The following is a 23,741-nucleotide window of genomic DNA, read 5'->3' as shown; positions in this document are numbered from 1 at the left end:
TCCCATAATTTTACGCTGTGCATGTCATTCATTGTTATTTTTGCCGAAAGCCTGGATAACGTTTAGTGATGCAGTCCTAATTATTTATAAGCGACATAGCTCAATCCTCTGGGTATAAATGCGCCTGCCAAATAAGGTTCAGACAAGGGAGGCGCCTTGATTAGCTTTTTATACCGAGCTTGATAAATAACAGTACTCTAGCCGTCTCTTTATCTTTCTTTTCGCGCCTGATAACTGAGAAGCTGCACTAAACTGGCAGGATTCGAGTATGCTGCTGTGTTTATGTTTCTCTTTCTTGAATCGGGGAAGGGGGGGGGGGGGGGGGGGACACCAGTCGAAATCGTTAACTTTCAGCGCGCTTGCGCTGTCTCCTGTATGGGAAATACTTGAATAGCACACGGTGTGCACGCATTCGTACAATTTCATTGAGATGCAAAACAATCGAACACTGTGAACGTTGGTCACATCTTAAAGTACGTAGTGTCGTCCACTCTTAGAGTGAGCACGCGAGTGCGTGGATCCTTTTCTTCGTAGCACCAGTGCGTCCGGCCTGGTTGCGCATGAAAATGAAATGGCAGCCCATCTGAAGCACCACCTGTCGGTCCCTCAGTCCTTGCGCCACGTTGCTTCGATGTGCGGTGTGTTCGGGCGCAATGGCGCTTCGGAAAAACCAGCACTCCTGGAATGTTGACCCTAAGAGTACATGTGTCACGTCAATCATGTGTGCATAGTAATTTCAATAGCCAGCTACAGTCTCCTTTAAAGAAATTGCATTCATAATTTTTTTGTCCAAAGTGATCTTCATTGACTGTATTCATTTTGCTTTGTTAATTGTTTGAGATTCAGTATTTTACCTACGTTGCATACACCTGTGTACGCCGTGCAGCTGACAAAGAGAGGGCACACGCCTTGCACCCTTCTATATGTACTACACCTACGCATTGTACCATGATGATGATGATATGATTTGAGGCTGCACCCTTTGTAACGGGTGGACACTAAATTGCGTCCCAGCCGCTAATTCCGTCTCCTCAACGGTTGGGTCCCGCAACTTCTTTCTCCTCACTGAATGCCTCTGAGCGGGTTAAATGGCGATAGTTACCAAAAGGTGTCTCTGAACGCAACCTAAAGGTAACATATACTCACTGAAGGCAGGAAATGATTACGGTGAAGGTAACCTAAAGGGGAACACTCTCCAGGAATGAGCTTGGTAGTTTTTATAAAGCTGCCTTAGAAACAGAACTAAAACAAAAGAAAAAGTTATTATTACAGGATTCGAACAACTGTTTCACGCGCTTAGTGCTGAGGTAAGTAGTGTCAATCCATTGCGCCACTGAAGCAACGACTACAGCATGCTTTACTCCCGCTATTATTCATTTTTGCAATATTTCCGCTATCTGTCACCAGGTGACGCTGCTTAGAGGACCCTACCGTTGAGGGAACGGAATCATGCGTCCCAGCCAAGGAGATGGTAGCGGCGTCACCTTGTGACTTGATTGAGTATTAGTTGATTATTCTGATTGAAATAAGAATTCGGCATTGATTGGTTTATTTCGATACCACGGCATATTTATTATATCCTGGCTGCTGACATTCTTTAGACTGAAAATAGGATCTCTATTGCCGTGTATGACAGGCATTCAGCCCTCACATTTCATTCCTTCGCAATAGTGGTAGATGAATAGGGAGACCACAACTGTCCTGACTCCGCGGCACAGGTGAGTGGAAAAGGCGAACATCTGCCACAGCTAAAATTGAATGACAGTGATGCCATAACCTGGTGGTAACGCTTCGAGGAGGAGACTTTTCTGACAAGTCCACTCGCCGAAGCTTTGACACTAGGTCGTCTGATGGAGAGAAAAGATATTCTCTTGAACAAGTCAGGAACTGTGCCTATTTTCTTCTCTTTTCAAAGTGTACTCGAACGATCTTCATCGGAATCACAGTGCTGTGGTCCAGCTGATTTCCTCATGCGTGACTCCCTGTACAACTAAGTCACAGACTAGAAGCATAACTCCATAAAGGTCAAGCCTCCTCCGACAGTTATAATGCCATTATGCGCATGTATGAAGTTCTTATTAAGGTATCACGGAACATTCGTGCCATCGGCACTCAGTGGTTGAAGGGCTGGTTTCGTATGTGGGGTGCAACAGCTCAGTCTTTGCATACTTTTTAATCGACCGGTACTTGGCATTACCGTGCTGCGGGTGTGTTATATGTGCTGTTTCGACCGGCTACGAATTCTTTTTGCGTCTCGATTTTTTTCGCCTGTGACCGACAATGCGCTTCATGCCCCCCGCGACACAACGCTACGCGCCACACCTGATCGACCTCGTGGGCGGGGATGCTTGTTATAACGTTGGCGTCAAGCAACCCGATAGGCCTCCGCGCGCTGCCGACTGTTGCGCATGCAGCATCTCCGGCCAGGAAAAGGACGCCTCTACTCTTATCGGCGCGCCGTCGGTTCGCTGCTGCTCTTTTCTTGGCGTCGTCGCTTATCTTTCGTGTTGTTTCGGCTCTAGACTACATCGCCGTGCGTCGGTCAACGATAGGGGATCATTTTGATTCACAGCCGCGCCGATTAAGCGGCTATCTCGAGGAGCACTCAGGTGCGTCTTCTGGCGACCGCTACTATTCTTAGCCCCTTCAATTGCTTCTGGTTATAAAGCCCTTCGACATGATGGTGTCCAGACCGCGGTGACTTGAAATGACGTGTCAGGAAAGGTACGCTATTCCTTCACTGATTTCACGGTGCTGCTCGTAAAGAGAATAGAATTGCTTCAGGTAGCAATGACCAACCACTATCCCTCATTCAACTCCCTCTAAAAATCGAGAAAATTCATCTCACAGAAATATAATGAGCAAGTTTTTGGGCAGAATTCAGTACTTAATGGCGAGTACTTGTGGAAGCAGACATTTTCTCTCTTCTGCTTGAAGTGGGAAGCAGTACGTTCTGCAGAAGGATGCATCCTTCGCCACTTAGAATTACGCTTTAAATCTTTCGACCAACGTTATCGTCTTAAAGTGTCGACCTTGCACGCTTTTGCAAATAGTTTGTAGGTGTTGAGCGAGCGGTTGAGCGGATACGGCCGAGTAGGAGAGAATGGCGGCGCTGCGCATACCGTCCACTCCTGTATCGCATGAGCGGGAAAATGTGATGCGGAATGGATACATATCGCACTTTGAGCGCGATCCGTTCTTTCCGGGCTTCGAATGGCCGAGAATTCCCCGTTTCCTCTACTCTGCATTGTCCTGTGCGTGTCTCCGTGCGCCGGCTCTCGTCGCACACCAGCGCGGACCGGCCGTTGGGCGTTCCTCGCGAGCTTGTCCGGAAGGCTCGGTTGGCACAGGAAGCGCGAGTTACTCGAAACGCCGATCGTCTCACTTGTACCGATTCACAGTATCGGGGGGGAAGAATCGGAGCGGCAAGCTGCGCGGCTCGGTTTACATCCGCACATGAAGCTTCAATTCCACTGCATGCCTCTCGCCACCTGGACAGTACCGCGCGGTCAGGGCAGCTGTGAGGACCACGCGTTGCGTCATGCCTCCGAGAAGCCGGTGCCAGTGCTCCGTCTGCACTTTGCCCGTTCTTAAGGTAGCTTCGACAGGAAAATGAAGATGTAGCTTTCCGGTTACAGTGAAGGGAGATAGCGTGCCAATTCCGTGCACTCGCTAACATTGTTTTAAGAGCGTTAGCTCTTACTACTTCCATCTGCAGGTTTCTCGCCAGAGCCGTGGTGTTAGGGGCCCTCATCAAGTTTTCAAGCGAAATGTCTGCGCGCATTGGACATCGACGCGGAGGCTATCAGCTAGAGCGCGATGGAAGCGAAACTGTCAACGAACCGCCAGTGGTGATGGAGGAAAACAGTTATTAGATAATATTTACACGAGAGAGAGAGAGAGAGAGAGAGAGAGAGAGAGAGCTTCCGCCGCGCACCCTTCTGGCGTTGCCAGCATGGTGACAAGGTCTCAGGGTGGAGCGAACTAGGCCACACGCGTTGTGCCATGGTGTGAAGCCACCTATCAGTCTGACATCTGTGGGCGTTGTAACGGGCGCTACAATTTGGCTGTAAGAATGTATTTTCTCGGCTATGCAATTTGGAGAACGAGTTAGAATTCTGCAAACACAAGATATCCTCTAAAATAAAAATTAAAAAGTGAATTAACGTATTTAGTTCATTAGTGAACTCATTGAAGCACTCTGCCTTTTACGTGGTGTCCGCCGTAGCTCACTATAATATAGCCCTAGGGCAAAAATAGTTAGGAAGTAGGTACCCTTTTCACCCTCTAAAATAAACTGTTTATTACGCGCGAGGATATACTGTGGCGCCACCTTTCGGTAGCTCCTGCGTGACACACTAAGTGGGAAGACGAGCATTGAACTGCTGCTGTTTGGATGTTACATTTGTTTCTTTATTCAATATGCGCTTCGTTCGGGGCAAGGCAATCTTAGTGCGACTTGTAAGCAAGAAAGCACTTCACCGAGTCGGCGATCTGCCGAAGTGCAGCCTGGAAAAGTTCTGCTGCAACGACGATGCGCACTTACCAGCATTGTTGTTGCTGTTAGGTTCCCACACAACCAGTCAGAACTAAGCGGTCATTGACTCTCGGTAATAAAATCTCTTTTGGAGAGGAGTGGAGCTGTTAGGTGCGTGACAAGAACGGGGCGCCTTTGGACAGTGGCAGCTTGATTATGAAAGCCAGAAATGGGATTTTACGTCGGGTTCCGGCACGTACGTATGGCCTTGAGCTGCAGTACACCCAGAAACGGAGCATTGCAATAGCATGAATAAACTTGAGTAACATTAACGACGACGCAAGATCAAATATGTCATGCTGACTCTCTCTAACAAGCAAAACTACAGAGAAAAGCGCGGCCCCCGGCTTTTGAATCGCGCACATTCAATCGTGCATCTGCTCCAGCAGTAGTAAGAGGAGTCAGATGATCTCACTTGCTCCTCTCATTCGTCGATAGCGTCGTCGCTCCGCTGGTGAGATCGTCCCTAGTGTTTACTCTCCAAAAGTGACCGAGATTATGAGAGACGCCGTAGTAAAGAGTTCCGGAAAATTTCGACGTTCTGCGGTTGTAACGTGCGCTGACACCGCAAAGTACACGGACGCCTAGCTTTTCGCCTCCATCGAAAAGCGGTCGCCACGGCCGTGATTCAACTCCGCGTCCTCGGCATCAGTAGGCGGGCGCCCTAACCACTGAGCCGCCGCAGCGGGGGAGTTATACAGAGTCCGAGTAAAAGTCAATATGGTTAAGTGAAATCTCAGTAATATTTGTGAAACGCGCAATCTCTAGCTTTCGATTTTAAAGCAGTGACGTTTATACTGTGGTGTCGTACCAGAAAATGCACCAGGCCGGCTGAAGGGTTACAAGCTACACAAGTTGAGACCGGATCTGAACTGCACAGGCGTCCTCCAGTTTAGGTTTTAAAAATGGTATGGCCTTAAGGACCTCAGGTAGATACTCAAGTTGAAGCAAGTACTGGGCTTTTCTTTTCTTTTTTTTTTTTTTTTTAATTCATACTTGAGGACAAAGAACAAAGACAGAAAGTCCTGGTTTCCGCTGTAGCTTTTCCTGTAAGCACTGGAGGCAGCTTCGTTCGTTCGTTCGTTCGTTCGTTCGTTCGTTCGTCCGTCCGTCCGTCCGTCCGTCCGTCCGTCCCGTCCCGTCCCGTCCCGTCCCGTCCCGTCCGTCCGTCCGTCCGTCCGTCCGTCCGTCCGTCCGTCCGTCCGTTCGTTCGTTCGTTCGTTCGTTCGTTCGTTCGTTCGTTCGTTCGTTCGTTCGTTCGTTCGTTCGTTCGTTCGTTCGTTCGTTCGTTCGTTCGTTCGTTCGTTCGTTCGTTCGTTCGTTCGTTCGTTCGTTCGTTCGTTCGTTCGTTCGTTCGTTCGTTCGTTCGTTCGTTCGTTCGTTCGTTCGTTCGTTCGTTCGTTCGTTCGTTCGTTCGTTCGTTCGTTCGTTCGTTCGTTCGTTCGTTCGTTCGTTCGTTCGTTCGTTCGTTCGTTCGTTCGTTCGTTCGTTCGTTCGTTCGTTCGTTCGTTCGTTCGTTCGTTCGTTCGTTCGTTCGTTCGTTCGTTCGTTCGTTCGTTCGTTCGTTCGTTCGTTCGTTCGTTCGTTCGTTCGTTCGTTCGTTCGTTCGTTCGTTCGTTCGTTCGTTCGTTCGTTCGTTCGTTCGTTCGTTCGTTCGTTCGTTCGTTCGTTCGTTCGTTCGTTCGTTCGTTCGTTCGTTCGTTCGTTCGTTCGTTCGTTCGTTCGTTCGTTCGTTCGTTCGTTCGTTCGTTCGTTCGTTCGTTCGTTCGTTCGTTCGTTCGTTCGTTCGTTCGTTCGTTCGTTCGTTCGTTCGTTCGTTCGTTCGTTCGTTCGTTCGTTCGTTCGTTCGTTCGTTCGTTCGTTCGTTCGTTCGTTCGTTCGTTCGTTCGTTCGTTCGTTCGTTCGTTCGTTCGTTCGTTCGTTCGTGAGTGAGTGAGTGAGTGAGTGAGTGAGTGAGTGAGTGAGTGAGTGAGTGAGTGAGTGAGTGAGTGAGTGAGTGAGTGAGTGGAACTGTTGTTGAGAAAGATCCCCATTGGAGACGGAGTGAGGTTTGATGAATGAAAAAGCTTGTTAGTGTTACGAGAAATTTGTATTCATGTGCATATTCATATTCAATATTCGAGCAAAATGACGGGAGATATGTGTGCCCTGTTAAGTGAGTAACTGCGTAGGCGTTAGCATAGCCCTGTATGTAGTTGCACCAGACGTCCTATGTTACATCACTGTGCCGTAATTTAGGGCGAGAAGCAGTCGGCTCAGCATTGTGTCCCGGCTTGCTGTTGTTTCGTCGGCGCCCATCCTCATAACTTCTTGTTTCTGCGGTGCATGGTGGTCAGCGCTTTTGCATTCATGAAGCTCTGCTGTGCGCTAGACAGGAGGAAACACTAGGCGGGCAGAAAATGCACGCTGGCCTGCAGTTGCTTTTCTATACGCTCCGATACGAGAGTTCGCTTCCGCGTAGGCAGCAGAACTGCGCGGTGTCAGGTAACTCAGCTGCAACATTTTGCCGTCGCGTGGTTTTGAGAGACTTTTACGCTATTGTTTATGCATTCGGAAAATTGACAGCATAAGTAAGTTTTCTGAGGCAGCCAGTTAGTCCGATCCACAAAGTGCCCAACGTGCACGCGCATTTAAATACTGGAGACGGGCGGAATCAGCGGGGAAACATCTTGCGGACAAGATTTCATATAGCTTTTTAGTGCAATCGGTCCCTATTACTGCTACTTCTACTACGTCTATTTAACCGAACCAGCGTTATAACGGTTTCTTATGTAGAAACAGTGTTCTTGCTCATGATTTTCCTTTAAAAGTGTAGTGTCAGTGTAATTTTATAAAGCATTCCGAGTGCTATAAAGCTGCGACCTTAAGACTGGCTTTAGAAAGAAAAGTAAAAATGTGGAGAACAAAAAGAAAACTGCTCATGCCAGGCTCACGTTCTCCCTCATTCGGCCGTGCCTTTACGTATCGCAGGACATGGGCAAGCTCACGTGCAGGTGAACAGTGGTTTCAAAAATTGGCCGGCATTTAACTGATTAACACGCACGAAAGCCCTGCTTGTCATGGTTTTGCTTGGAGGTTTAGCATTGAGAAAGTGTCACAGCGATATCAGTGCACGGAAAAGTCCCTAGGTGGTGGACATTATACCGCAGACCTCCACTCGTTTCCTCCTTGTTTCTTCCGCTCCCACCTTCTTCCCTTCCCATACTGCGCGGCTCAGGTGTTCAGCGAGAAGTGCGAAAGATGCGGCGCCTTTCCTTTCCTATACAACAGTTAGCAATTTACTCAGTGATGACAAGGCACCCGTGTACAATGATATGTCAGTGCGCGTTAAAGAACCTGGAGGCGTCGAAATTTCCGTAGCCCTCTACTACGGCGTCTCTCATAGCCTGAGTTGCTTTGGGACGTCAAACCCCACAAATTAAACTATCTAAATTATGTCTTTACTTGTCTCGTTTTTGGGAACAAAGAGCGCAGTATCTGCCTCACTCCTCGGTGGACACTTACACAAAGGGGGACATAGGAACGTTATAAGATTCTGCTAGGCTCTGGACCTCCGGTTTAATGCTTTAGGACGAAAAGCTGATGCACAGCAGATGAGGGAACCGAACACCAGGGCTCTCGGCACTGCTTTTTCACGCGTTTACACTTCATTTAAGGCAACTAAATCTACATCTGATGTCGTGAGAACGCCTTTGAGCGTCGTTACTGAACGGGTTTTGCCAGTTACATATATGTGCTAGCCGGTTCTGACGTTTGCCTTGTGTCTCCGACGTGCAAGAAATGCAGTTCTTTCGCTATACTAATTTGTGCGCTCTTTTATATTTCCCTCTCTCACTATTCACTTCAAGCTTTGTTGGGTGTTCCAATCAAATTATAACAACAGGGTAGGCGAAAGAACTAGTGCTGCCAGCAACAAAAGTGCGAAACCGCGTGGCCTTATAAATGTTCAGCGCGAGAAGCTATAGGTTCTTGCTGCAGGGTGTCGAAAGCACGCTCCTTATGCACAGTTTAGGTATTAGAGGCCCGCGCTAGGGATAGCTGTAAGATATGCAGAAAGTATGGCTCATTGCATGCCAGTGGTATGAAAGCGCAAGAACATACTTCCAATATTGCATTGTCAGCGACTTGTGAAAAGATACTGCCTCTCTTACGTTCCTCAGACCAGTGACATAATCCATGGTCACTTATTTCAAACGTACCACGGCTTTGATTCCCCTATCGCCGAGATAGCAGACATGCTTAGAAAGATCTTCATATTTGCCGTAGCAGAAATGCGTCGAAAACCGTATTACGAGTCACAAATAGCGTGAATAGTCATGAATGTCATGAATAGCATGACGTTCTTGCTTGCATCTGACTGTTGTTCGCAGAAGTATTTTTTCGCGCTTTACCTCCGAGTCGCACTAGAGACGTCACTGAGCAATTTTGATTGGAATATGCATGTACGGTGTTCAATTTCTTTTTAATTTTCCCCGTCCAGCGATTAATCAGCGCACTGACTTTTTTATTTGCCTTTGCAGCTTTGTTCGACTTCTTTCTTGTCTTCAACACCATCTCTTCGTAGCCATCTAGTCCATTTCTTTCGAACGACGCTCGTTTGACGGGTGTTTCGTTTCTCAGTGCCTTTTTGCGCACACCGTCCCGCTCTAGGGGTTACCCTTAGGACTCGTTGATCGCACAAGCCTCCATAACCGCACTACGCGTGGCCAGCTAATTCCACAATCTCTTTTAAATGTTGTTAGTTATATGCTGTTAGAATATGCTTTGCAAAATTTGAAAAGGAATCACCACTAGTACGTTTGTCGCTTTTCTTCGGTTTAATTTAGCTCTCTTCTTTCGCCATTCCGGCCATTAGATCGCATAAAGCTATAATTTATAAATTACTTAATTGAAATGCTTAAATAAACTTCTACATCGTTTGATTTAGGGTGGTTACAATAGTGCAGCATTGAAGTAAGCCCTCTACATACCCTAACGGCACTGTTCAATACGATTAGGAAAAATAATAGCTCCCACAACGTGGTGCTGAATTCCGCGTGTCTGCGCATCTCCAAACGGAAACTAAACGGCAAAGAGCGCCTCTGGCTTCACTAACTCCGCCTTTCGTTTCGTCACGCATGACGCCAGCTGCGCTAGGGAACAGTGAACACCGATTGCCGCCTTGTCAGTGCGAGACCGACGTGTTACGGCTAGTGCTTTCATAACATCTACTACAGATGGCGCCCTCTCTACGCCTTGCCTGCATATCACCCATACATAGACTCTGCATGCGCAAAGCCTCGTGGCCTGTCCGGCCGTCTGAAACGTCTTTCGGTATCTCTGGCCGGCGGCTGTTGTCGTTCAGTGCGCGCTTGTTCGTTAGTTTGGCAGATCATCGGTGGATCCTGATTTAGAGAATTTTACAGCGCTTTATCGGTTTTGAAATTCAGGCACAAAAATAAGAGCCTGATAGTGGCTCCCTGAAAAACTAGAACAAGTAGCTTCAGCTCCCCTATAGTTGTCTCCCAGGCCACGCATAATAGTTAACGGTGTTTCAAGTTCCATCAACACGAGCAAGTCTAGTATACGGGCAATGGAAGCAGACAGCAACGTGACCCGAAGTCAGGCTATTGAAGCTTAGCTCGACTCGGGGATCGAGACGCACCGACAGTCATATTTTTTTTTGGCCGTGTCGCCATCCGTAGCGATTGAGTTACCGGTTACGATTTGTGTGGCTGTTCCCTGAAACGCATGGCTGCGCTTTTGTGTACCTTCATCGTGTTAAGGATCCAGGTATAACGAGAGGAAGAAGATGGTTTACACGGTATGGAGGAGCTCTGAACAAGGGTAGATGGGGTACGCCTCAGTTCGCAGGTCGAGCCAACGTTTCGACAAGTGGGCTTGTCTTCGTCTGGGCCAGACGAAGACAAGTCCACTTGTCGAAACGTTGGCTCGACCTGCGAACTGAGGCGTACCCCATCTACCTTTGTTCAGTGCTCCTTCATCGTGGTAAGAATTTTTTATATGTTTTGCACCTTAATTCTCCAAGGACATTACATTTAACAAGATCTTCAATATTTATTAGCATTTTATAAGTCTCGACCAGTCGGTAAACCACCAATTGGCAGGCGCGACATGAATGACAAAGGGCGAACTACGGACAATTACTCTTTCTTTCTGTCATCTTATGGTTTGTTTTGTGGGGTTTATCGTCCCAAAGTGACTCAGGCTATGAGGGTCGCCGTAGCGGAGGACTCCGGAAATTTCGACTACCTGGGGTTCTTTAACGTGCACTGACATCGCATAGCAAACGGGCGCCTTGCTTTTCACGTCCATCGAAACGCGGCTGCCGAGACCGGGATTCGATCCCCGCGCCGTAACCACTGCGCCACCCCGGCGGGGCTCCTTCATCACATGTATGCCTCCTTGAGTATTTAGATAAGAAGACTATCTAACGAAAAGAATCGCGCAAGAAATAGAACACTAAGTGTTCATACAAAAGCACACTTTGATAATAGATAAAAAAAAGATCGGAAGATTGAGGGTCTCTTAGATATTTCTGAAGAGGAGAACGGCGAAAGCCTGCCTCTCTTGATTTGCCTCTAATCGTTCGCCATTACAAGTCGTCGTTTGGCGTATTGATCGTTCCGTAGTCATGCTGAGTCATGCCCAGTCGTAGTCATTACCGCTCATAGCTAAGCATATTTACTCATTTCTAGTCAGATTGCTCGTTCCGTAGTCATACTGAGTCTTGCCTAGTCACTACCACTCATAGCTAAGCATATTTACTCATTTCTAGTCAGTTGCGGTCATTACTAGCCGTCGTTTGACATACTGGTCTACCCGTAGACATGCTGAGTCATGCTTAGTCATTGCAGTCATTACCACTCATGCTAAGCATGTTTACTGATTTCCAGTGAATTGCGGCCATTACAAGTCATTTGTCATATTGGTCGTTCCGTAATCATGCTGAGTCATGCCTAGTCATTACCACTCATATGCTAAGCATGTTTACTCATTTCCAGTCATTTGCGGCCATTACAAGACGTTGTTTGACATATTGGTCGTTCCGTAGTCATTTTATGATCGTTTGATTAGTCATGATCACTATTCATTAACTCTATCGATATCTATCGTGTAGTTTTTGTTCATTACCAGTCACCATCAATCGTTTTCATTCCTAATTTCCCTTCTCATACGTCGGTTATTAGCAAGTGATACATCAGCGCACAGATCCGATGCACGAATCCCAACTTGCTCCGCCGCGGTGATGCAGTGGTTGAGACTACTGTGCCAAAGTACTCGGGTTCGATCCCGACCGCCGGCGGCTGCGTTTCGATGGAGGCGAAATGAAGTGTCGTCCGTGTACTGTGCGATGTCAGTGCACGTTAAAAATCCCAGATGGTAGAAATTACTCCGGAGCCCTCCACTACGGCACCCCCCTGGGATTTCGTTCCATGAGCCTAGCGCCTTCAAATTGAGAGTACAATAGTGTTGATGCCTGGCTTTCGTCTGCGGTTCCTCTTGTGTACCTTTATTCGCGTATATACACTTTGCAAATCGGTAGATCTCTAATCCCTTAATTTGGGTTTCTGTTATCTCGTACTTCATCATTATCTTACAGTCGCAAGCTACCAGACGCCTGTGATCATGGCGAAGCTATTTGCGCTAGTACTATGGAATAAACCAGTTGCGCAGCATTTTTTCTACGGTGCTTTAGGGAAGGCCGGGTAACAGAATCTGCTCCTGTGCCACAAGTGTGCCTTCAAGCTGTCACTTATTTCTCGTTATAATTCACTAATCGTGGCGTTAATGCTTTCTTTTTCTCTGCGTGAAGCCTTTGTAAACCTTTCCTGGAGCGTATGCATGTGTGTCATCCTACATGTGACTGTCAATGGGGAGGCAGCGTAGCGTGCGTAGTAGTTGTAAGAAACACCGGTATCGACAGGGTAATCAAGTCCCTCCCAGGTGTTACGTATTAATTTACATGCTTCATCCATCTCCTCTTTTCTTTACTGCGTGTTTGCCTTGTTTTGATTCTTTTACATCGTTTCACCAGGAAACCTAACTATAACTGAAACGTTCACGGAGCATCAGTGCCGCACCGTTGGGCAACTGATATGGGTTCTGTAAGCAAAACTATTCGCCACTTGACTGACTTCAACGAACGTATAAAATACTTTACCGCAAAAGTGTGGACACCACATTCTCGTACCGTTTGCGGAAACCTGTTTTCTCCTTCATGTTACGCTACAGCACACACGCTGTTGGAGGAATGTTTCTGGCTTGCTGTTTTGCTTTTGTTGCGGAATCGACACTACGAGCCATTTCGCGGACTCCACGATGAGTCAAGCTGCGCATGCGCGAGTGACGTCACACAGAGCACAGTTGGAGAGCCGCGTAAGAGCCGCCGCCGACTCCTCCGCTGCGCGGGGGATTCAGAGGTGCCGCCGCTGCGCCAGCTACGCATGCGCGCGCCAGGAGGGAGAAACGTCACATGGTGCACAGCTGATGCACCGCGGCCACTGCCGACTCCTCTGCGGCGCGGTGACGTCGCCTCTACGTTCGCCGCGCCGCGCATGCAGTGACGTCATTGCTCTTTCGATCGCCGGAGCCACTGCGCATGCGCGGGGTGTATATATGTGGCACCGCGCCGGTACCGAGGCAGTCAGCCATGGAGAAGGTGAGCCGAGCAGAGGCTGATAGCCTTAGGCGAGCAAATCTTCGTAATTCGTTACTTCCGCTATTCTACTCGGGATGGCCATTGGTCAAACCACAGCCCAGTTTTTTTGTTGCCGTGTTAAATATTATATTTCCTTCGTTTCATTATCGCGTTATATATATATATATATATATATATATATATATATATATATATATATATATATATATATATATATATATATATATAAAACAAAGAAACCATTAAATTGCATTTATTAAATGCTAAACCTTATGCTGGATAGTCTACCAGCAGTAGCATTGCAATCTCTTCATTAAAAAGACCACCTCTCCAATTTCTGCAGCCTTCTTAGCTGAACTCTTTGTTTTATGTGTGAACCCTTTATGTCAACTCAAGTTTATGTCTGAGGCCACGAAACACGTTACTGTTACACACGTTACACGTTACTGTTACACACGTTACACGTTACAGTACCGAATTTAAATTTTATGTCGCTCATACTTTTTTATTCTTAACAGAAAGTGGGGTCATCCATGTCTTTTCAAACCACGACAGCTATTATATTTTATTTCTTGTGTTGTTATGTATTCCTTATTGTTTACCTTCTTAAGAAAATGCAAGCGTTGGTCATCGCGCCAACGCAAAACTGAAATATAGGCCGGGTACAATTGCTGCCAGAGGTGGTTCGCAATTTGCTACCGAAAAGACAAAAAGCAAGCTAAAGCTAATGTCATTAATCCATAGGGCTTGCTCACGTTCCTCTCTGCATGTCGATTTCGTTTCTGTGGGAGCGAATGTTACGAAGACTGAGCGGAATCAGCCTTGTCTCACTTGTCTGCAGCTCGCGACAAGCAGCCAAGAGAGGCACTTCTGCAGCTTGGCGCCACAGAAAAGCTATGCATGCTGTCCGCGTGAAACTTGTGAAAGGATTGACGGGTGACCGTGTTGATTTCTCAGACGCAACGACGTGCAATTTTTCATGGTTGGTGCAATGTTTATTGCTCTTTTTCTTTCTCCGCTACCATCATCCCCCCGAAACGCAGGGCCGTAGATCAAATGAGCACCGCATCTACTAATTGGGATTTGACTCGTTGAAGTGTGGGAGCATATTGTCGCGAGATCGACCTAGAGGTGGCGCAACCGTCGCTCCAATAGTGTGGATCGGCAGCTGGCGGCGCTCGCAGAAACGCATGCGGCGTAGGTCTTCTTCCAAGTTAACGGCGCATTTGTTGGCGGAGAAAACATGTGTTCTGCAATGCATTAGCGATTTACTCTTTAGAGTGTTTCAGTACTGAAAAAAAAAAAAAGGCTGTGGACAGGAAAACAAGGCGCGCAGTCACCCGTTTTTTCGATTTACTGGCGTCATTTTGCACGCTTTTTGCGTTGTACCGCGCTCGTGGGCCTGATATTTTTGTTTTGTACCACTTGCCTAATGACAGCTGTTTTTCTTATCGCATTTTCAACAGTGTGCGCGTGTCTTATAGGAGTATCAGTCAGGAAAATTTAGTGTCAAGCCCACCCAGATGAAAGATTCTTGCTCAGACCTGCAGTACTTTAGAATGAATCGAGACACAGTTTCTTCATGACTCGAGGATTAATATGGTTAAAATGTAAAAGTGACAGCGCACTGTCCGGCGCGTTGCCGTCAACAGACTGAGTGCTCATCAACTCTGGCTAGATAACCAGGCTCAAATATTCTCCAAAACCGGGATTATTCCGACACTGTACAGGAAATCTCGGCGCACAGGAAAGCGAACTGTTAACGCGTAGAGCGCAGAGTGGATTGAGTTTGCCGAGCTCACAGCGGGGCGAATGCTTCTTGCTGCCAATGTCAGAGAATCGATGTATAGCACTGCGCCAATGACTAACATTTCCTGCAACCGAGTAAAGTATAAGGGATTTCTGATGTGTGTGATGTTGATCAATGGTAAATTAGTAAGGATTTTTTTCAAATGCCAATAAATCACTGTGTAAGAAAAGCTTTGCACACTTGAGAAAATTTGGGACTATTAGCGATTAATTTTTCATGACGTTAATGTGCAAGCTACGAATCAGTCGCTGCGAAGACATCGTAAAAAATGCGCATGGGCGCTGTCATGTTCTGGCAAAATATTTTAAGAGGGTCAAGATTTTCTTTTCACTGTAATTACTGAGCAGTGACTCAATCTCATGCGAAGAAAAATATTAAGGTTACTTGCAAAACAGGTGCCGGGTATAAAACTGAAAGATGTATTTATTTCTTAACTGAACATGAATAGTTACTGCCGTATGAAGCTATTTTACTTCCCTTCATAAGAAATAAGTTTGTTCGTGAGACAGCAGTAGCTCTTAGACGAAAATCGATTTTAATGGGCTACCAGTGAAGTACATTGCGCTAGGTCTATTATGTAGTATACAGTGTAATAATTAGATGCCGAGAAAATATGTTTCTCAAATGTTTGAGCATTTCTCTAAAGCAAAATGTGTTCACTGCTCTGTTACGCTGTTACAGATGTGCAGAAGCCTTCAACAGCAAAAAAAGAAAAAGAAAAAAAAAGGTGCTTATGGGGTTTAACGCACCAAAGCGACATCGGCTATGGCGGGTGATGTAGTGGCGGGCTTCGGCGTCGTTGACCACCTGGGGTTGTTTAAGCGTAGTTAAATTCCACAGCACAGGAGCGCCTTGCGAAATGACCGCGACTGAAACCCACGTTCTCAAACTCAGCAGTCGAGCGCTCAACTACTAAGACACAGCAATGGAGGTATAAAAGAAAAAAAAATAATACTAAGGTACTCAAACAACTCGATTGTGCATACAGAAGACACATAATGGCTGGTTCAGACTACATTAGTCTCATCGCAAGTGCTGAAGACCGACTGATGACGTCTTTATTCAGCATGACATGCTCGATATAGGCAAGGAAATTTTTTTTTTTTTTTGAGCCTGGGATGATATCCTGTTCATGTTTCAAGAGGCAGATAGGTAAGCAAAGCAAAATGTAAACTGCGCGAAAAAGCGGGACAATAGCCGAAGGAACACAAACAAGACAACACGGGCGCAGACTTTCAACTGTTTATTGGTGAACGAAAGCACATGCTATATACATGAGGGAACTCAGGCGCGTAACCACTGCTATATTTAACACGAGGCGTGATAAACATAAGATGGTAAAATTTTATCGTAAACTTCTTTCACACTATGAGAAAACATATTGCAGATTGCAAGATAAAAGGTCTAACACTCAGACGCCATGTTCCGAAAAGGCAAACCACAATCAGACGGAGTTTAAACCAGAAGAAACAAAAAAGTTTTGGAAAGGCTATGAAACAATTTATAGGTGTATGGAAAAACAAGGGTGGCGTGAAAAATTCGACAGAGATGAAAAGAAACGGTGAACATTAAAGGAGGAAAAAGCTTCTGCGAAAAGGAGGGAAGGTGAAGATTAAAACCAGCTAAAAGAATCATGTGAAAAGATGACTGGGTGGAAAAACAAGAAACAGTTGTAAATGTGAACCTAAAACCATTAAAATCAGCTAAAAGAATCATGTGAAAAGAAAAATTAACAAGGAACAGTTGTAAAGGTGAACCTAAAACCATTAAAACCAGGTAAAAGAACCAGGTAAAAGAATCATGTGCAACAATGACAGGATGGAAAACAAAACACAGCTGTAAAGGTGAACAATAAAGCTATGCAACGAATTGCATTTTGGAAAACTGAAAACCGTTTTATGACAAGGTTAGTACCATGAAAAGGCACCAGAAAATTTACAGGTGGCCTTCCATAAACGCAATTTCACTCGATGAAAGCAAAATAGATGGTGTGCTCACACATCTGTCGCCTGTTTTTAAGATATGAAAAGCTTCAACAACCTCCCTTTCTCTCTTTTCTCTTGACCTAAAACAAAAACGTGGTTTCGCGCCAAATTTGGGTGCAGGGTGCTTTGTTCTTTCCCCTCCCCTTGCCTTCACAGTTCCCACAATGGAAAACAAAATGCCCTCCAGCATTGTTCCTTATTGCCAAATTATGTTCTCGTGCCCGTTCGTTGAAACATCTACCCGTCTGCCCAATGTAAAATCTGCCGCATGTGAGGGGAATTTTGTATACCAGTCCTGAAGCACACTCGGTGAACGTTTTTTCGCGATTCTTTTTGCACTGATGCTTTGTTCTCTTACCTGTAGATGCCAAGGGGCAGACACTACTCAGCTTAGTTGGTGCAGAGAAAACCATCTTGACACCATACCGGTTCGCCACTTTTATCATATTGTGGGAAACACGATGAATGTAGGGCATCACCTGCAGCGGTTTTTCCTTAACATTCTCTTCCTTCTTCTTCCGTCCTTTCAGTTTCTGCAACAAGCTTTCACATGCTGCTTTGATCACATGGGCTGGGTAACCTGCGGAATGAAAGCGTTGAACTTGCTGGTTGAAGCTTGACTCGATTTTATGGATGTATGATTTTTCGAGGGCAGATTGGCAGGCTAAGGTTACACTGGCACGTTTTACAAGCTTGGAGTGTGCGCTTCCAAATGGCAATGGGTTCTTTTTGGTTCTGGGATTATACGACCAGCAAATGTGTTTCGAAGTAAACTCAAGATTAAGATCAAGGTGCTGTAAAGTGTTATTAGCCACTAACTCGTGAGTGAAGGTTAAGCCCCGGGACGATGATGTAAATAATCCTAGAACGTTAGTGACGACATCATGCAGTTTATCTTCTGGGGCAAGTTTGAGTAGCACCAGGTAATCGTCCACATATCAGAAAACACGCACGACCTGCTGATTGGACAATCTTTGCTCAACGCGCTTGTCAAACGCAGCCAAATAAATATCACAGAGGACAGGTGCCACTGACGATCCTATACAAATTCCAGCTTTTTGAAGAAAATGATTGCCTTTAAATTCAACCACTGTGAAACTGAGGTAAAACCTCAACAATTCCAAGAAGTGTTCCGTGCTCACTCCTGCCTATTTTGAAAACTTATTTCGCCGCTTTGGTGTATACTTTCACGTATAGCATCCAACAATCCGGCATGCGGAACGGAATAAAAGAGGTCCTGAATGTCAATTTAAAAACCCGTCGTTGCTGCCGGGCCGCATGGATCCAAGCACGCCACCACCTCACTTGAACTCCTGACAAGAAACGGGTCATTTCCAACTATCGTCACGAAGGTAGTCTGCGATTATCCTGTGCCATGTTTCTTTTTCCGAAACAATGGCTCGTAGAGGGCACTCCGTTTTATGCGTTTTCCCAGTAAAGAATACATGAAGACATTCACTATCGTTCGTCTCGATTTTTTTGCTTAAAGCTTCCAGGTTCATGCTCTTGAGTAGCTTCATAGCCCTGCTTTTTTGTTTCTTGGGGTCGAACTTTGTTGCCTTGAAATTTTTTTTGTTATTGCATCAGTGGCCATTTTATCGAAAGCACCCAAGGGGACAAAGCCACCTTCTTTGTCCGACTGAATGATAGTGAGGCCATTGTCTTTCAGATGGTTGACTACTTTTCTAATAGGTGGGATTCTTGAAGAAAGATGACTTACAGTACGATGTAGGCAGTCCAAACCGTCGCCGATGAATCGTTCCCGCTGCTTTTCCGGAACACGTTCCCCAACCCTTCGCACCACAGCAACAAGGTTAGAGCGCTTCGCAGGAGGCTCGAAGGAGAACTTTGGGCCTTTTTCCAGGATTCTCAGTACTTGTTAACACGGCTCCATCAGGCACCGTGACCCTGCTAGCGGACTGGGTGGCACGAGGCGTCGGTGGTAGAGCCAGTCTAGCACGTTGTCACAGGAATTCTGTAGCATTCGCTGCCAGCCTGTTGTACTCCGCAAACCGGGTAGCAACGACACAAGCGTTCATCTCCTGTTGAAGTGAAGCCTGCAGTCAGTCGGAATATAGCCTCACACCCAAGGGGTGCTTTCGATAAAAAGGCCACTGATGCAATAACAAAAAATTTCAAGGCAACAAAGATCGACCCCAAGAAGCAAAAAAGCAGGGCTATGAAGCTACTCAAGAGCATGAACCTGGAAGCTTTAAGCAAAAAATTCGAGAAGAACGATACAGAATGTCTTCATGTATTCTTTACTGGGAAAACGCATAAAGCGGAGTGCCCTCTACGAGCCATTGTTTCGGAAAAAGAAACATGGCAAAGGATAATCGCAGACTACCTTCGGCGCAACTTAGTGACGATAGTTGGAAATGACCCGTTTCTTGTCAGGAGTTCAAGTGTGGTGGTGGCGTGCTTGGATCCATGCGGCCCGGCAGCAACGACAGGTTTTTCCATTGACATTCAGGACCTCTTTTATTCCGTTCCGCAAGACGGATTGTTGGATGCTATACGTGAAAGTATGCACCAAAGCGGTGAAATAAGTTTTCAAAATAGGGCAGGAGTGAGCACGGAACACGTCTTCGAATTGTTGAGGTTTTACCTCAGTTTCACAGCTATTGAATTTAAAGGCAATCATTTTCTCCAAAAAGCTGGAATTTGTATAGGATCGTCAGTGGCACCTGTCCTCTGTGATATTTATTTGGCTGCGTTTGACAAGCGCGTTGAGCAAAGATTGTCCAATCAGCAGGTCGTGCGTGTTTTCCGATATGTGGACGATTTCCTGGTGCTACTCAAACTTGCCCCAGAAGATAACCTGCATGATGTCGTCACTAACATTCTAGGATTATTTACATCATCGTCCCGGGGCTTAACCTTCACTCACGAGTTAGTGGCTAATAACACTTTACAGCACCTTGATCTTAATCTTGAGTTTACTTTGAAACACATTTGCTGGTCGCATAATCCCAGAACCAAAAAGAACCCATTGCCATTTGGAAGCGCACACTCCAAGCTTGTAAAACGTGCCAATGTAACCTTAGCCTGCCAATCTGCCCTCGAAAAATCATACATCCATAAAATCGAGTCAAGCTTCAACCAGCAAGTTCAACGCTTTCGTTCCGCAAGTTACCCAGCCCATATGATCAAAGCAGCATGTGAAAGCGTGTTGCAGAAACTGAAAGGACGGAAGAAGAAGGAAGAGAATGTTAAGGAAAAACCGCTGCAGGTGATGCCCTACATTCATCGTGTTTCCCACAATATGAAAAAAGTGGCGAACCGGTATGGTGTCAAGATGGTTTTCTCGGCACCAATCAAGCTGAGTAGCGTCTGCCCCTTGGCGTCTACAGGAAAGAGAACAAAGCATCAGTGCAAAAAGAATCGCGAAAAAACGTTCACCGAGTGTGCTTCAGGACTGGTATACAAAAATTCCCCTCACATGCGGCAGAGTTTACATTGGGCAGACGGGTAGATGTTTCAACGAACGGGCACGAGAACATAATTTGGCAATAAGGAACAATGCTGGAGGGCATTTTGCACTCCATAGTGGGGGCTGTGAAGGCAAGGGGAGGGGAAAAAACAAAGCACCCTGCACACCAATTTGGCGCGAAACCACGTTTTTGTTTAAGTCAAGAGAAAAGACACAAAGGGAGGTTGTTGAAGCTTTTCATATCTTAAAAACAGGCGACAGATGTATGAGCACACCATCTATTTTGCTTTCATCGAGTGAAATTGCGTTTTTTGAAGGCCACCTGTAAATTTTCTGGTGCCTTTTCATGTACTAATCTTGTCATAAAACGGTTTTCAGTTTTCCAAAATGCAATTCGTTGCATAACTTTATTGTTCACCTTTACAGCTGTGTTTTGTTTTCCATCCTGTCATTGTTGCACATGATTCTTTTACCTGGTTTGAATGGTTTTAGGTTCACCTTTACAACTGTTCCTTGTTAATTTTTCTTTACACATGATTCTTTTAGCTGATTTTCATGGTTTTAGGTTCACCTTTACAACTGTTTCCTGTTTTTCCACCCAGTCATTTTTTCACATGATTCTTTTAGCTGGTTTTAATCTTCATCTTCCCTCTTTTCCGTTTACCCCTGTTGTCTTTTCGCAAAAGTTTTTTCCTCCTTTAATGTTCACCATTTCGTTTCATCTCTGTCGAATGTTTCACGCCACCGTTGTTTTTCCATACACCTATACATTGTTTCATAGCCTTTCCAAAACTTTTTTGTTTCTTCTGGTTTAAAACTCCGTCTGATTGTGGTTTGCCTTTTTGGAACATGGCGTCTGAGTGCTAGACCTTTTATCTTGCAATCTGCAATATGTTTTCTAATAGTGTGAAAGAAGTTTACGATAAAAAAATTTTACCGCCTTATGTTTATCACGCCTTGTGTTAAAGATAGCAGTGGTTACGCGCCTGAGTTCCCTCATGTATATAGCATGTGCTTTCGTTCACCAATAAACAGTTGGAAGTCTGCGCCCGGGTTGTCTTGTTTGCGTTCCTTCGGCTATTGTCCCGTTTTTTCGCGCAGTTTACATTTTGATCTGCAACGAACCAACTCGCCCGCAAAAATATTCTAATGTAGGTAAGCAAAAGCGCACCGGAACCGCCAAACAAGCAAAACATGCTTTTATACGCCGCACGCGCGCACGTAAATTGCATGCTGGCTGGCAACACGCATCTACAATGAGTAGTGTTCGCCGCTGCGCCGCAAGGCGGCGACTCTGTCCGATATCGTGGCCAATAGGCGTGCACACTGGAGCGTTCGGTACTTCTAAAAAGAAAGAAGAAAAGAACACTCTCTCCTCTGGGAATGCGGAGAGCTTTATTTGAAGATGGGTGCCAGCTGAGTACTTCCCACAACCACCTTTGCAATACGAGGAGGTATTTGGGTGACGTACAGAATGGAGCAGCTTAAGCATCCTGTCATTTATGGCTGGCGTAGGATTTAACACGTGTATGCACCAATAAAATGTTCAGCTCGCATAATGTGTTTGGGTCAATGGCTGTGATGAAATAAAATAATTTTCCGTTATGATCACGTATCAAATGCCCGTTTTCGCGCTTACGTGAGATCACACAGCAATTATCCCTCCCCCGCACCCTTTAGAGGGTGTAGACGCACCTTCTTTGCTCTCTTAAGGCGCTCCCTCGATTCTTGACCTCTCATTTTTTTTTTTTTTTTTTCAGTGATGACTACCGAAAAATACTAGCGCTTCTTATCTGCTATCTCAACCTCTCGTAGAATTTGAAACCACTCATTTCAGTACCTTGGGAAACCCCCTCATACGCATACGCTGTCACAACGCAATTGACTGAAGCGGCATTATGCTTATCGTGTTCCGTCCGCTGCCGTTTGCGTATTCTCACAGCAAAAATTGCTTGCTTAACACATTTACCTTTTGCTTTGGAAGAGCTAGGTTCATGTCATCTGGAATGGTTAATCGACGAATGATTAGTCTTTGCTCCCGATTGGGCTTTTGAATGTTTACGAAGTGTGATTAGATAGCACGGTCTAGCAAACCAAGACTCGCCTGCACCTATTTTTTTTTTTTTTTTATGGCACACAACTCACCAAGCGGTAGTGCTCTAGAGCATTATAACCAAGACATCAAGTCATCATCGCCATCTCCGGCGCTCCACCGTTCGCTGGTGGTCCATCAGCGGATTTTAACCTGTCCTTGCCCTGTGCGCCGCAATTGTTTGCGCCAAGAAAGGAGCGGCGCAAAATTTAGGCTCCCTACCGAAATCTAAACTTTACCGAAATCTGACATGATGCGCCATCTATTGTTCCCTTTACGAATCATGGCCGTATTGAGCGTTGTGTATGGGGGCAGTAGCCGGGGCGATCAAGGTTGCCTTGCTGAGGCGGGTACTTTCGTGCGACCACAGCTGTACAAGCTACTGTGGGCTGTCATTCAGAAGTGTTGGGGCGTTGCTTTTCATTTGCACAGCAGCGTCTGCATTACGAGAGAGCCACTATGAACAGCATTGTGCGACAATTGGCATAGAATATAGGGACGCGCATAAATGAACTGCCAAGAATTGGAAGTCTGTTTCTAGGATGGAAGGCTGACTCTGAAACAAACTAGCGCTATGATAACGTGCGGCGGAAAAATAAAAAACAGAGCCACTAGCAGCGGAATATTTTCTTAGAACGTTTCGGACGAGTCGTGTGACTGCACCCGCAGAGCATGCTCCCACCTTACCGTCCCAAAAATCACTATGCTAAAAAGCCGGATTGACACACTTTTCTCTTTTTGAACGCACTGCGGTTGTTGAAATTTTTTGTGCGTTTACTTCAGCACATAAGGCGTCTGCTAGGACTGCTGAAAATGCTCATAACGACCACGACGAACAGGAAGCTGCGCGCCCACATCTGTGAACCCACTGAAAATGTCATACTACCAAACTAACGTAGGTATGCGCACTAAAAACCGAGAGAGAGAACTGACTTAGGCGGTAGAGCCCGCTCTGGAGTAGCTTTTCGGCTTTCGGCGACCACGATGAGGGTCCTTTCGGCAAAAAGGAGAAAAGTGCTCATCGTTCAGCCATTAGCAGCCGAGATGTAGCACCGTGCGGGTGTCCCGTTTATCTGGCTCCGTACCACTACCGTTTCTAATGGACTCAGGACGGAGGTTGGGAGAAGGTGGAGACTGTGATTGGCGGAAGTAACGCTACCGCCACTGCAGGAATCTGCGCATCGATCCCAACGTTATGGAAAGGAAGCAAGACGTTCGTTAT

At 46.0% G+C, this 23,741-nt stretch overlaps 1 protein-coding gene across 2 annotated transcripts in view; it reads left to right on the top strand.

Annotated features, from left to right (window-relative positions):
- Hnf4 (Hepatocyte nuclear factor 4) overlaps window positions 1–23,741 on the top strand; it is a 126,882-nt gene that overhangs the window by 45,181 nt on the left and 57,960 nt on the right. The window lies entirely within an intron of this gene.

Source organism: Amblyomma maculatum, chromosome 1 (assembly GCF_055883805.1).
Source record: "Amblyomma maculatum isolate TAMU_Amacu chromosome 1, ASM5588380v1, whole genome shotgun sequence".
Classification (NCBI taxonomy): domain Eukaryota; kingdom Metazoa; phylum Arthropoda; class Arachnida; order Ixodida; family Ixodidae; genus Amblyomma; species Amblyomma maculatum.
This window is presented reverse-complemented; position numbering and strand designations above follow the sequence as displayed.